Raw genomic sequence first — 12,597 nt, 5'->3', positions numbered from 1 at the left:
ACACATGGCCCACACGTGCGAGTATGAACCCATAAATCATTTCGCACACCTCTTGTACCTGTTTTCAACCTCAATTAAGGTAACTAAGGTAGTTTTAATGCCATATTTCACAATTTCAAGTTGAATTCATGATTATTATTGTGAAATACGAACGATCCAATAGAAACCGATGACTAGCGTAACGTGGGACGCTTTTGAGGAGCGGAAGCTTACGTTAAATTAATTACGGAGTACGTCGGCTAAGGCCAACCAAGTAACTAGTCCTACCGTCGTTAGGTTATAAAATGCATGTTGTATGTTGGCACGTACCCGTGGTTGGCACGTGTCATAAATTGTATGTTAGATTGTTATGAATTAGTAGGTAAATGTTATGCGATGTGAACGCTATGGTGTCTTTGGATGAATTGTTATGATTTGTAATATTATGTATTATGATATGCTCGGATTGCATTATGTGACTATTATGATATTTAACGTATGATATGCAAGATATGAACTGTTATGTTTGAAAGCATGAAAGCGTTACGTTATGTATTGGAAATTGCATGTATTGATATGGATGACATAAAAAATGATAAATAGCATGAAATATAACCCCAATAGATGCATGAATGTTATGATACCTTATATGAGAAATGGTATGATGATAAAATGATAGCGGAGTTATATTTAATAATGATGGAATGAAAAAATGTTGGGACCTCAAGCATTAATGTGACGCATGCATTGGGAACGACCATTATATTTTACATAATGCTGCTGTGACAACTACTACTTCTATTAGGTGTCCAACATAGAGAGCTCACAGAATATGCTCGGGGTCTAGCGGTGTGTGAACCGACTGGTGGGTCTATACTCGCAAGTGTGGGTTTGGTCTAGGAAATGAATTACACATCCAAGTTGCCCGTTAGGATAGTACCATAGGAAAATAGACAGTTTCAGGTAGGTCCCGTCATTACATTCACATGTTTTTAAAATACTCAAGCCTCGTACTACTACATTTTTCAGATAAAGGCAAGGTGTCCCTGTAAGGCTAACGGACGCAACGCAACCCCGAGATCGTGACACATGCATAGGATAAATTTGCATTTTCTTTAGTAATATAGGTGAGTGTAAGTTGAGTTGCATTTTCCATTTAATAGTATAGGTTAGTTTAAATCGATCTTTCATTTCCATTTGTAGTATAGGTTGAGTTGTATTTTATTGTTGTATTGTTCCTTTGTTATTTTCTTTGTATTTGTTTATTCCAAGGTAATAAATGAGGTATGAAATTGACGTTGAATTTATGAGAAGACCTAATAAAGTTAGTTCCATGTTAAATGTTTATGACTTAATTGTATAGTAGTAGCTGTAGGTTAAGTAAAGAAAGTTAGGGTCGTTACAGTACATCTGACGTTCCTCGTCTAGTTCACGGCTAATAATCCAAGTGAAAGACTTTTGAGAGGGTACCAAGTGGATACTAAAGTACCTTAAGGGTACTAAATTGAAGTGAGTTCACGGTTGGTGAACTCTGAATGAACTCTCAATGGCTAAGGTCTTAAAGGATTGGAGGGTATTCGGCCACGTCTTGTCCAATTCTTGTAGCTATTGACCATTGAACACACGATCGGACTGATTTGAGCTCATTTTGTCCAATTCGTGGATTTTCAACACGATTTGAGCTCATTTGTGTCCTACAACTTCATGGGACTAAAAGAAAGATCTGATGTTTTCCAATTCTAGGTGAGAGCTTGGACTTAGTAATCATGGTGATTCCTAGTAGAGGACCCTAGGTAGAGAGCTACTGAAGAAGAACACGAGGCGCGTTTCTTGAGGTACATGAAGTTAAATGCGACTAGCGTTGATCAGTCAACAGACAACCCGATTTTGACCATTCGACTATTGTTTATGTATTTTGGCGATTTAGAGTTTGATTTTCAATTTCGTTTTACTAGTTTTTTTTATTTTGACTTAATTTAGGACCTAATTGAGAAGTTTAGAAGAATTTAGATTACAAGAAGGAAAATTATGATCTTAAACATTTCAAAACACGGCAAGTAACCGTTCAAACTTTTCATCTAATAATATTTGTAAGAACCGATTAGAGATTGGACTAAATGAATCTTGAACATGTATTAGAGTAAATAATACTTGCCATTGATTATTGAATTATTGAATTAAGAGCTTCAGCACTTCTAAGAAAACTCTTAATTTGATTTGATTGAACTATTAAGACTAGCTAGTATACTTTAGCGTAATTCCTATTGATTTGATTGAACTATTAAGACTCACTAGTATACTTTAGTGTGATTCCTATGTCTAAAAGTAGGTAAAGATGCTTGATATTAAATGCTAACATGCTTGTTACGAGATTAAACCTATATGTATGCTCATATATGAACATCGATTGGAGGTTGTAGAGTGGTCGTAAATAGGGAGTTCAGTTCTATAGAGACAGACATGATTCATATATATATATTAGAGGAACCATGAACCCTAGATTGACAAGGACCTTGAGTTACTCAAATATACGAAATGTACTCCCAAAGAAGGAATGATGAAGTTTGATAGATTGAAAGAGCTTGATAGGGCTAAGCTAGTGAGAAGAATGGGATTGGTGAACCGAGCTTCATGGAGCTAATACATCTAGATGTCGTCCTTAAATAGCCAATCATGTAAACACATGGTATAATGAACATTGAACAGGTTATTAGAACAATAAGAGCCAATAACCAAGTTACTTATCGAGTATTTTTATACTCATCCTTAATATTCTCTATTTTTAGATAGATTGTGATATACTGGCAAACTTTTAGTCTCCAATGTATTTTGGTAATATATATAATGAAACGGTTAAAAAAAAAAAAGTTTATCGAGGTCGCAAAAATTTCAGCGACCATTGTAATTTTTAGATCTCACAACCACGACCTTGGTGGATTGTCCCTAGACGCGCCCATCCCTTCTCCAGCATTCAGCATCGCCTCAGATTACCTGCAAGGAAGGAAATCGGTAAGGAATCCGAGAGAGAGAACATTGAGTTTTTCGATGAGAATCCAAAACAAAACCCACAACCTCGAAACCTCAGCCTCGATGCCTAAACCGACCAACCAACACCGCGAAAGTGATCACCAACCTAAATACGTCCACTCCGAACGAGCACACGCCACGTAGTCATCGTCGTCACCGTTGCAGAAGGAATTCAGGAATGATTTTAGAAGAATCCCCAATCCACCTCTACCAACGTCCATCAACCACAAAACTCGTGGGAAAGAAGAGGAGTCGACAGAGAGATAGAGAGACAAAGGGGGAGAAAAGACGTCGAAAAACGCACGGGAAAGAGAGAGAAATTCGTTAGAGAATCATAGAAGGTCGGGTAAGGAAGAAGGATCCGTTGGATCTAGGTCGGACCCGAATTGGATACCCAAGAACCCAATCCAACGACCCAACACAAGTTTTCGTCGGTCCAACAACCTGCAGCGGCCCACATGGGTCTAGCCCGTAATCGGGAACTGCCAACCCGCCTGCAACCTGAGACCAGACCCTCGGCCCATAACCCTTTTTCACCCAGTAGCCCGAGGCCCAAACTCACCTGCAGCCTAGCCCGTGAAATGAAGCCCAGCGGCCCACCTGCAGGACAACCTGTGAGTCAACCCGATCCACGACCCGAACTAGCCTTCGACCCGCACCTCGACCTGGAGCGTCTGCACGACGTGGCACACTTTGTTGCTGCCACATGCCACCCTGTGGCACGAGCAACCCTTCGACTCAACTTAGACGTCTCGGTGGCTTTCCAGCGACTCCTGGCAGCTAACTAGCTCGATTTTCCATTTTCAACCCGGTTTCCATCAGTCTGATCCTCTCGAGCTTGTTTTTGGCTCTGGTTAAGGTAATTGAAGTTGTTTTAGGGTTGTATTTCACATTTATTAATTAATTATTAATTTAAATGTGAAATACTAATGAAAGGTGACGAATGGTGCGATAGGAAAGGAACCCTGGCAACGTTTAGAGCAGCTCACGAGGAACGGGAGCTTACGTTTAGATAAATTATGGAGTATTACGGTCAAGGTCAACCAAGTAAGTGGCATTACTATAAGATAGGCACGTGTTACAGTTTATGTTTACGATGTATGAGCTATGATGATGTATGAGTATGATGTTTGAGTGTGATGCATGATAATGTATGTAATTTATATATTTCGATGTATAACGTATACAAATTTGATGCACTTAATGACATTATGATGAGTATGATGATTGCATGATGTTTATCTTAGTGAGTTATGTTTTCCATATTAAGCATGCTTTTATGATGATGAGTGCCCTATTGCATCATGTCGATAGATCGACATAGGGCACAACCCTAAGAGCATGAAAATGATATTAATATAAATATTCTCGAGCATGTGTTACTTAATGTAACAAAGAGATGGGACTAGAGGGTTGTGTTAGAAGAGATGATAAGATGAAAATTAGAGGGACCTCATGCATGTTGTGTGTTTATAAGCATAGGGATACTTTCCCTAGAGATGATGAGTGTGGACGCACACAGTATGATAATGAGGGTGATCATGGGGAGCATGACACTAGGGGTTTTGCTGACCTTTGGACGTCGCTACAAAGTAGCTTGACTAGAGAGGGTCCAGGGGGTGTGCGAACCCTCTGGGGATTCACATTCGCACGTGTGGGTCGTGTGTCTAAGCACTACACATCCTTAGTAGTTAGAGACGGGAGACTACTCCCATATGAGATAGAGATAAGTCCTAAAAGCATGATTGCATATGTTTGCATTAGCATGACCTCTATAGTGGAGTCACTTAATGAGTATTCTTTGAAATACTCAAGCTGTGTGTCATATCATTTTTTAGGTAAAGGCAAGGCGTCCATGTACGGATGACAGTGGCATCGTGAATAGAGATTGTGGCACGTGTATAGGATAATCACATATTTAAATTCCTAATCTTAAGTTATAATAGAATATTGCATTTCATCACTTAAATTTATTTTATTTTTAAAAGTATGATAATCATAAAAAGAAAGAAGGATGTATAGTATTTATAAAAAATAAACTCAAAAAAACGAGATGACTACCATACAAACTGACCTGAATAATTGGTTAATCGATACCGAGTTGATCTATGTGTCTAATAGATCGATCCATAGTTTCAATTTTAATTATTGCATTAATTAGGATACTAATTTTATAATCCCTATTTCAAAAAAGATTTGGTTTCTAATAATTGTCCCTTAAATGCATTGCAACCCATGTGCTACATCACCATCATGTTTTATTGTATAATTTAATTAATTTAATTATATGGTGAACCATTTCTTATTTATTTTTAAAATCAAATGGATTTTTACCTTGTTTTAAATATTTTATTTTAATTTTTAAATCTATGTTATTATTTTTTAATAAATTGTTGAACAAAAACTTGTTGTACTGTTATTTACATGACAAGTGGAAAAGGGAAGTATTTAAGATTTTTTATTTTTTAATAGGTTGCTTATTTATCTATTAAATTTAAATTTAAATTTTATATCAAACTAGGTCGGTGATTTTTAAAAAATATCAAATTTCAAGGTAGTATATAATTTTGAAAGTTCAGTGTAACAGTCTGGGGAGGTGGGGCCAACGTAAAACGTCTTCGCTAGCATACCGCCTGATGTTTGGCTTTGATATCATTTGTAACCGCCCAACCTCACCACTAACAGATATTGTCCACTTTGACCCGTCATGTATCGTGGTCAATCTCACAGTTTTAATACGTGTCTACTATAGAGAGGGTTTAGCGTACTCTGATCAGTAACTCACACCGTCAGGTGACTGGCTCTAATACCATTTGTAACTATCTAAGGCTACCGGTAATAAATATTATACTCTTTGGCATGTTACCTACTTGGGGAGAATTTTGAGTTTTTGCTTTTCTTGTCTATCAATCCCTGTTCTTCTCCTGAGTTTCTAAATGTAAGGTTGTAGGCCTCCCTCTTTAGTTCTTCTCGTGCGTTTCTAAATGTAAGGTTGTCAGCCTCACTGTTTTGAAATACGTTTAGTACAGAGAGGTTTCACACTCTTGTAAGGAATGTTTTGTTATTCTATACAACTAATGTGAGATCTCACATCGAACGAGGACCAAACAAATACAAAATTTAAAAAAAAAAGAAAAAAAAATCATTATTAAAGGGTTAAGTCTTGTGTATCAATAGGCATAGTGGAGAGAAAAAGGTGTGAATAGGAGCAATGACAACCTTTTTCAATGGGACCTATTAACAATTAGATGGGGGACACTAAGCTTTTAAATGCAAAAAAGTGCCACATATGCCCATTTTTTCCTCTCCAAATTAAATTTGGCCCGACTTCATAATATAAATTCGTCTATATATATATAATATATTTATTTATTGTTGAAATAAAAATTTAGTCTATGTACAATGCTTTCATGTATTTTAAATTTTGTAATAATTAATTTTCGTCGTTTCGAGATGTTTTTCGAGCTCGATTTTTCATTGAACCTCTTCCTTATCCTTCCCTCTAACTAAACGAATTAGTTTGGAGGAATATCTTTAAGTGTGTGACCTTAATTTTGAGAAATTTTTCTCAGTCTAAAGCTTACTCGAAAATGTAGAGGATCGATTTCTTAAACAGCTCGATCTAGGATGTTTTAGCTCTTGATTTCTTCATCAAAGTTACTCAGCTTAATTCTCTAAAGGTAAATGAATTCTCAATTTGAAGAAAAATGGATCGTAGATGGAAATTTGATATTTACCCCTAATAATCCGGTGTAGATAAGCGATACTTAACCTCAATAATCCCCCAATATTTCTCATCGAAGTTACTCAACTTAATCCTCTATAGGTAAGCTAAGCTATACACATTATTGCCTTGATCTTTTGTACAATCTCATGAGTAACTCAAACTAACTCCACAACTTAATCCTCTGTGGGTAAGCTATACACCTTCTTACCTTGATCTTTTGTACAATCTCATGGGTAACTCAAACTAATCCCATTAATTCTCATTCTTCTACCGTATAACGCTTCAAACAATGTCATATCAATAGTTGCTTGGAAACAATTGTTGTACGCGAACTCCATAGGGTGTAGCTTAGAGTCCCACCTACCAACAAAATCTAATACACATGCATGCAGCATATCTTCCAAAATTTGGTTAAAACGCTTAGTTTAACAGTCTGTCTATGGGGTGGAATGCAGTCTAAAGTCGAGGCAGGTACCAACGCTTTATGTAGTTTGTACCAAAATGCTGACATAAAGCGTGGGTCTCGATCTAACATTATCAACACTGAAACTTTTTGAAGTCTTACAATTTCTTTCGCATACAATATATGTTGTCTTACTAGGTAGAAATGTGTCAACTTAGTCAGTCTGTCAACGATTACACGGATCATTATATATCCCTTCAGTCTTCTAGGTAGCTCTACGATGAATTCCATCACGATGTATTCTTACTTCCATTCCAGCACACTAGGGATTGTAACAATCCTACCGTCCTCTATTTAGGGGCTTTTATCTTTTGGCATACCAGACACTTGCTTACAAATTTTGCTATATCTTTTTTCATGCTTCGCTACCAGAAGTGTTGTTTCAAGACTTGGTACATCTTGGTACCACATGGATGCATAGAGAACGGTGAGTTGTGAGCATTGGTTAGCAATTCATTCCTTAGCTCCTCCACTGCTAGAATGCACAATCCTCCTTGACATAACAAACTGCCATCTAATGATTTGGAGAAAGAACCAATTGTTAACTAACCCAAAATCTTGGCTAAGTTGTGGTCCTCTTGTTGAGATTCAATAACATGTTGAAGTCTGGGTTGTGTTAGGTTGAATGACGTTGTGACCTATATGGGTCACGAACTCATGTATATATAGATGTGTACAATGAGGATTACATGGTAGACCTTGATCCATGGAAACAAACCAAGAAATCACGAGATTCTCTTACTAGGAATAGATATGACCTATAGGTTTAACACCCCTCTCAAGGACGACATACTCGTAAGTTCATATTGTGCTGAAAACTACTAAAAGAAGTTGGCAGTGGCTTTGTCATAATATCAGCGAGCTGATCCTTGGAAGATATGAGCCGCACATCAAGCTGACGTGTTGATACTCGTTCACGAACGAAGTGATAATCAATCTCAACATGCTTTGTTTGTCGATGAAGAATTGGATTGGTAGAAAAATAGGTGGTACCAATGTTGTCACACTGTAGGCTAGGCGCTCGCGCTTGCAAAATCCCGAGCTCACGCAAGAGGACTTGGATTCAGATTAATTTGGCAGTGGCATCAGCAACTGCCTTGTATTCTGCCTCCATCCTAGAACGAGAAACTTTCGATTGTTTCTTTGAACTTCAGAAGATAAGATTGTCACCTAAGAAGATCGCATAGCCTCCAGTGCTTTGACGGTCATTAGGATTCCTAGCCGAATCAGCATTCGAGAAAGCACTACGCAAATCAGTGCTGGACTTTGTAAAACGCAAGCCCATCAACACTGTCATGTAGATAACAGAGAATTCTTTCGACCGCCGCCCAATGTACAGAAGTTGGGGAGGACATGAATTACCATACTCTCTTGACACATAAGGAGATATCATGACGTGTCAGAGACAAATATTGGAGAGCACCAACGACACTCCGATAACGAGTAGTATTCTCAAGTGAGAGCTTTTCACCACCATTCAATAACAACTTCTCACTAGGACGCATAGGTGTGGGCACACTTTTGGAGGTGAGCATATTGGTTCTCGATAATAAATCTTGAACTTATTTATGTTGTTTCAGAAAAAGTCCATTGGAAGTATGGCGGACCTCAATCCCAAGAAAATAACTCAAAGTGCCAAGGTCATTGATGGCAAAATCATATGGAATTTGTGTAAAAAGTTTCTCAATAGCCATAGAAGATGAGCTGATGATAATGATGTCATTAGCATAGATGAGGATATACGTTCAAATGCCCATCTGGTTAAAAATGAAAAGAGAGACATCAGCCTTTGAAGTTAGATGAGGATATACGTTCAAATGCCCATCTGGTTAAAAATGAAAAGAGAGACATCAGCCTTTGAAGTTGTAAAATCCAGCTGTAATAGTTTGGAGCTAAGGCGAGAAAACCAAGCACAAGAAGCTTATTTGAGACCATAAAGCGACTTATTCAGCTTGCAAAGATAACCAGAATGTTGAGAATCCACAAATTCAGGGGCTGCTTCATAAACATCTTCATTAAGAAAGTCATGAAGAGAAGCATTCTGAATATCAATCTGCAAAATAGCCCAACCACGAGAAACCAGAATGTTGAGAATCCACAAATCCAGGGGTTACTTCATATAAACATTTTCATTAAGAAAGTCATGAAGAAAAGCATTTTGAATATCAATCTGCAAAATAGCCCAAGAAATAACAAAAGATAATAAGAGCGGAATGGTAGTGAGCTTAACAACTGAACTGAAGGTATCATCATTATCAACACCATACTGCTGTTTAAACCTTTTAGCAACCAATCGTACTTTGTAGCGATCAATAGAGCCATCTAACTTTTGCTTGAGTTTGAAAACTCATTTGCAATCAATAATGTTAAGACCAGCACGAGGAGGAACTAAGTTTCATGTCTTATTTTTTAGAATTGCTTAAAATTCATCATTCATGCCTAACGCTAGAAGGGAGTCTCCATAGCAGTAATATGTGAAGTAGGTTCACAGGTAGAAAACCGAACCATAGAATATATTACAATTTCATCTGTTCACACCTGGGTTGCTTGATATTCTGCTTCAATCAAGTACCATATGGTTGAGTAGTAGGTGCAGGATCCACAACTGAGGGGACAATTGTACTAGCCATTGCGATGGGAGCAATCGGTGCTACAACAGTCGGTTGACCAACAGCCATTGTGCATTTCGAGGCGAGCCAAGAGACCGATCTCCAAGATTTGAGCCTAGAGAATCTAGGTGGGGCCTAGGCGATGCCGGCATATCATCTGCTGGTGGAGGATCCGAGGCCCTAATCATTGGTGAAACAACCGATGTCAATTCGCGTAGCAGCGATGTGGAGGATTGCAATAGCAATCCCGTAGCTGATGTGGGCACCAGATTTTCTGTATCCAAAGAGTTAGTAGACACATATATATGCATATGATCATTCTCTAAATTAGTACTACTATTACCCAAATGCAAGGGGAACAAATCAGGGGCATTTTGCATTAGCTGCAAGGTTGGGGAAGAAATGAGTGGGGCTCTCTTGAATGAAAAAACATTTTCATCAAATATGACGTCTCTAGAAATATACTCTTTATGTAAAGATCAAATATGACATCTCTAGAAATATACTCTTTATGTAAAGATCAAATATGACATCTCTAGAAACATACCCTTTAGGTAAAGAAATGTGCCTTTATGTAAAGAACTAAGCCTAGAAAGGTACATTTCTTTGATCGAAAAGAGAGCTTTTGTTTGTTCTAGGGGCAAAATGAGGCCAACAAGCACACCCAAAAACTTTTAATAAGGTGTAATTTGGTGGGGTATGAAAAAGAAGCTCTAAGAGGAATTTGTTATCAATGGCACGAGTAGGAAAATGATTGATGAGATATGTGGCTATAAGAAACGCGTCATCCCAAAATTTAATAGGTACATCAGCATGAGCTAGAAGGGCTAGGCCAATTTCAACAATGCTTGTGTTCAGTAGACCCATTTTGTTGATGTGTGTGAGGGCACGAAACACGATGAGAAATTCCAAGGGAACAAAAGAATGTGTTATGGATTTTCTTATATTCTCCACCCCAATCAGACTTGACACACTTGATTTTAGTATCCAAGAGGCGCTCAACATGAGCTTAGAACTGCAAAAGTATACAAGGAGCTTTTGTACGATCATGCATCAAATAGATCCATGAAAATTTACTAAGTCATCAATGAAGCTGATGTAATATTTAAAGCCCCCAACAGATGGAGGTGCAAGACCCCAAACATCCGAACAAATTAGTTCCAAAGATGATGAAGACATATAAAAAGAACTAGTGTATGGTAACTGATGACTTTTTGCTAACTGACACGCATTACAAATTGGCAAAGGTGACTCACTAGCACACGAAATATTATTGAGACACAAAATTGACTTTACGACTTGAGATGAAGGATGTCCAAGACGTGCATGGCATTAGGCATGAGTAGTAGATCTGCTCACTAAGGCGTGCTTGAGATCATTAACATCAGATGATTTAATAAGATAGAGACCAAACTCACACTTCCCGTCTAGAAGACTTTTCCTCGACCGTCAATCCTTAATAGAAAAATGCCAAGGATGGTATTCAAAGAATACGTCATTGCCACAAGAAATTTTATGAACAAAAAGAAGATGTTTGAAAATTTCAGGCACATGCAAAATATTACGCAATGCAAGAGGAATAGCAACAGTATTAATTGAAGAATGACAAGTAAGCAAAATTCGCAGACCAGCTCCATTGCCGACTTGAACTTGTTCACTGTTGACTTTTGACCATCGAGATGAAATTGTTGACAGAGTAAAAATAGCCGAAAGAAATTTGTTGGAAGAAAATGAAAATAGAAAGGTTAAAGAAAATAAAAGAGAGAGAAATCTTGGGATTTGACTTTGATCAAAAAGTCAGTGATTCGTTTCTCATTAGATTCTATTATTTAATTAAAAATGGGCAAAAGTGGCCAACTAAAAGGATGGTAATCCATTTTAAGTGTATGTCAAATGGTCAAAATAAAATATTTAACCAACGAATTAAAAACGTGTAAAACCTAAATAAAGAAACCGCATGTAACATTCTCCTCCATGATAGCATTCACGCACAGCAAGAAGATCCAGATCACTAGTGATATGATTAGTGGCACCTGTGTCACTGTACCAATTTGGATCAATCTTGTAAGAGAAAGTAGCTGCTAGTGCCACAGAAGGAGGTTCATCTTGATATGAATCATTCATTCTATGCTACCAGCGAACGAAAGTATGCCCCACTTTGCTGCAGATCTAGCATGAAGGACGAGCAGAAGGGTCACGATGATCACCAATAGGATGAGAGGGCGCACCACCATTACATGCCCACGTTTCTTCTGCTGACCACCACGACCAGCATAATTGGCCGAAAATCCAGGATTTCACTGAAGTTTAGTCTGGTGTTGTAGTTGGCGAGCTTCAAACGCCATTACATGCGCAAACACATCATCAAGCATGAGGGCTTCACTCTTGGTAGTCATCGAGGTGACAAATGGATCATAGTCAGGGCTAAGACTAGCGATGAGATATGCAATCACGTCATCATCTCGCAAGGCCGAATCAGCAGTATAATCTGTAGCAGAAAAATCGTGTTTCTTATAAGTAGCGAGCTCAACAAGGATCTGAATAATGTGAGCACGAGTTGACGACGAAAACATCCATTATAGGGTATCTCACATCTCCTTGGACGTTGCAGTGGCAACCACAACGTGAAGAATCTCCTCAGACATGGAGGATAGAAGGCCGCTAAGGACCTGTTGATCCTAATCATACCACTGATCATAGGCTGTATTAGAGACCAGGTCAACACCAGAAGCAGTTGAGGAAGGGACCACCTTGGCAAGTGCGACAATGATGCCATTGAGGTAGCCCATAAG

The 12,597-nt window shown here is 38.1% G+C and overlaps 1 non-coding gene across 1 annotated transcript; it reads right to left on the bottom strand.

The window, feature by feature from the left end:
• Positions 1-12,136: 12,136 nt before the first annotated feature.
• Positions 12,137-12,276, bottom strand: LOC111471574. Its single transcript, XR_002715215.1, has one exon. It is a non-coding gene; the product is annotated as a small nucleolar RNA Z247 (small nucleolar RNA).
• Between the last annotated feature and the right edge of the window lie 321 nt (positions 12,277-12,597).

Source organism: Cucurbita maxima, unplaced genomic scaffold, assembly GCF_002738345.1.
Source record: "Cucurbita maxima cultivar Rimu unplaced genomic scaffold, Cmax_1.0 Cma_Scf00053, whole genome shotgun sequence".
Taxonomy (NCBI): domain Eukaryota; kingdom Viridiplantae; phylum Streptophyta; class Magnoliopsida; order Cucurbitales; family Cucurbitaceae; genus Cucurbita; species Cucurbita maxima.
The sequence above is the reverse complement of the archived record's forward strand: the minus strand, read 5'-3'. Positions and strand labels throughout refer to the sequence as shown.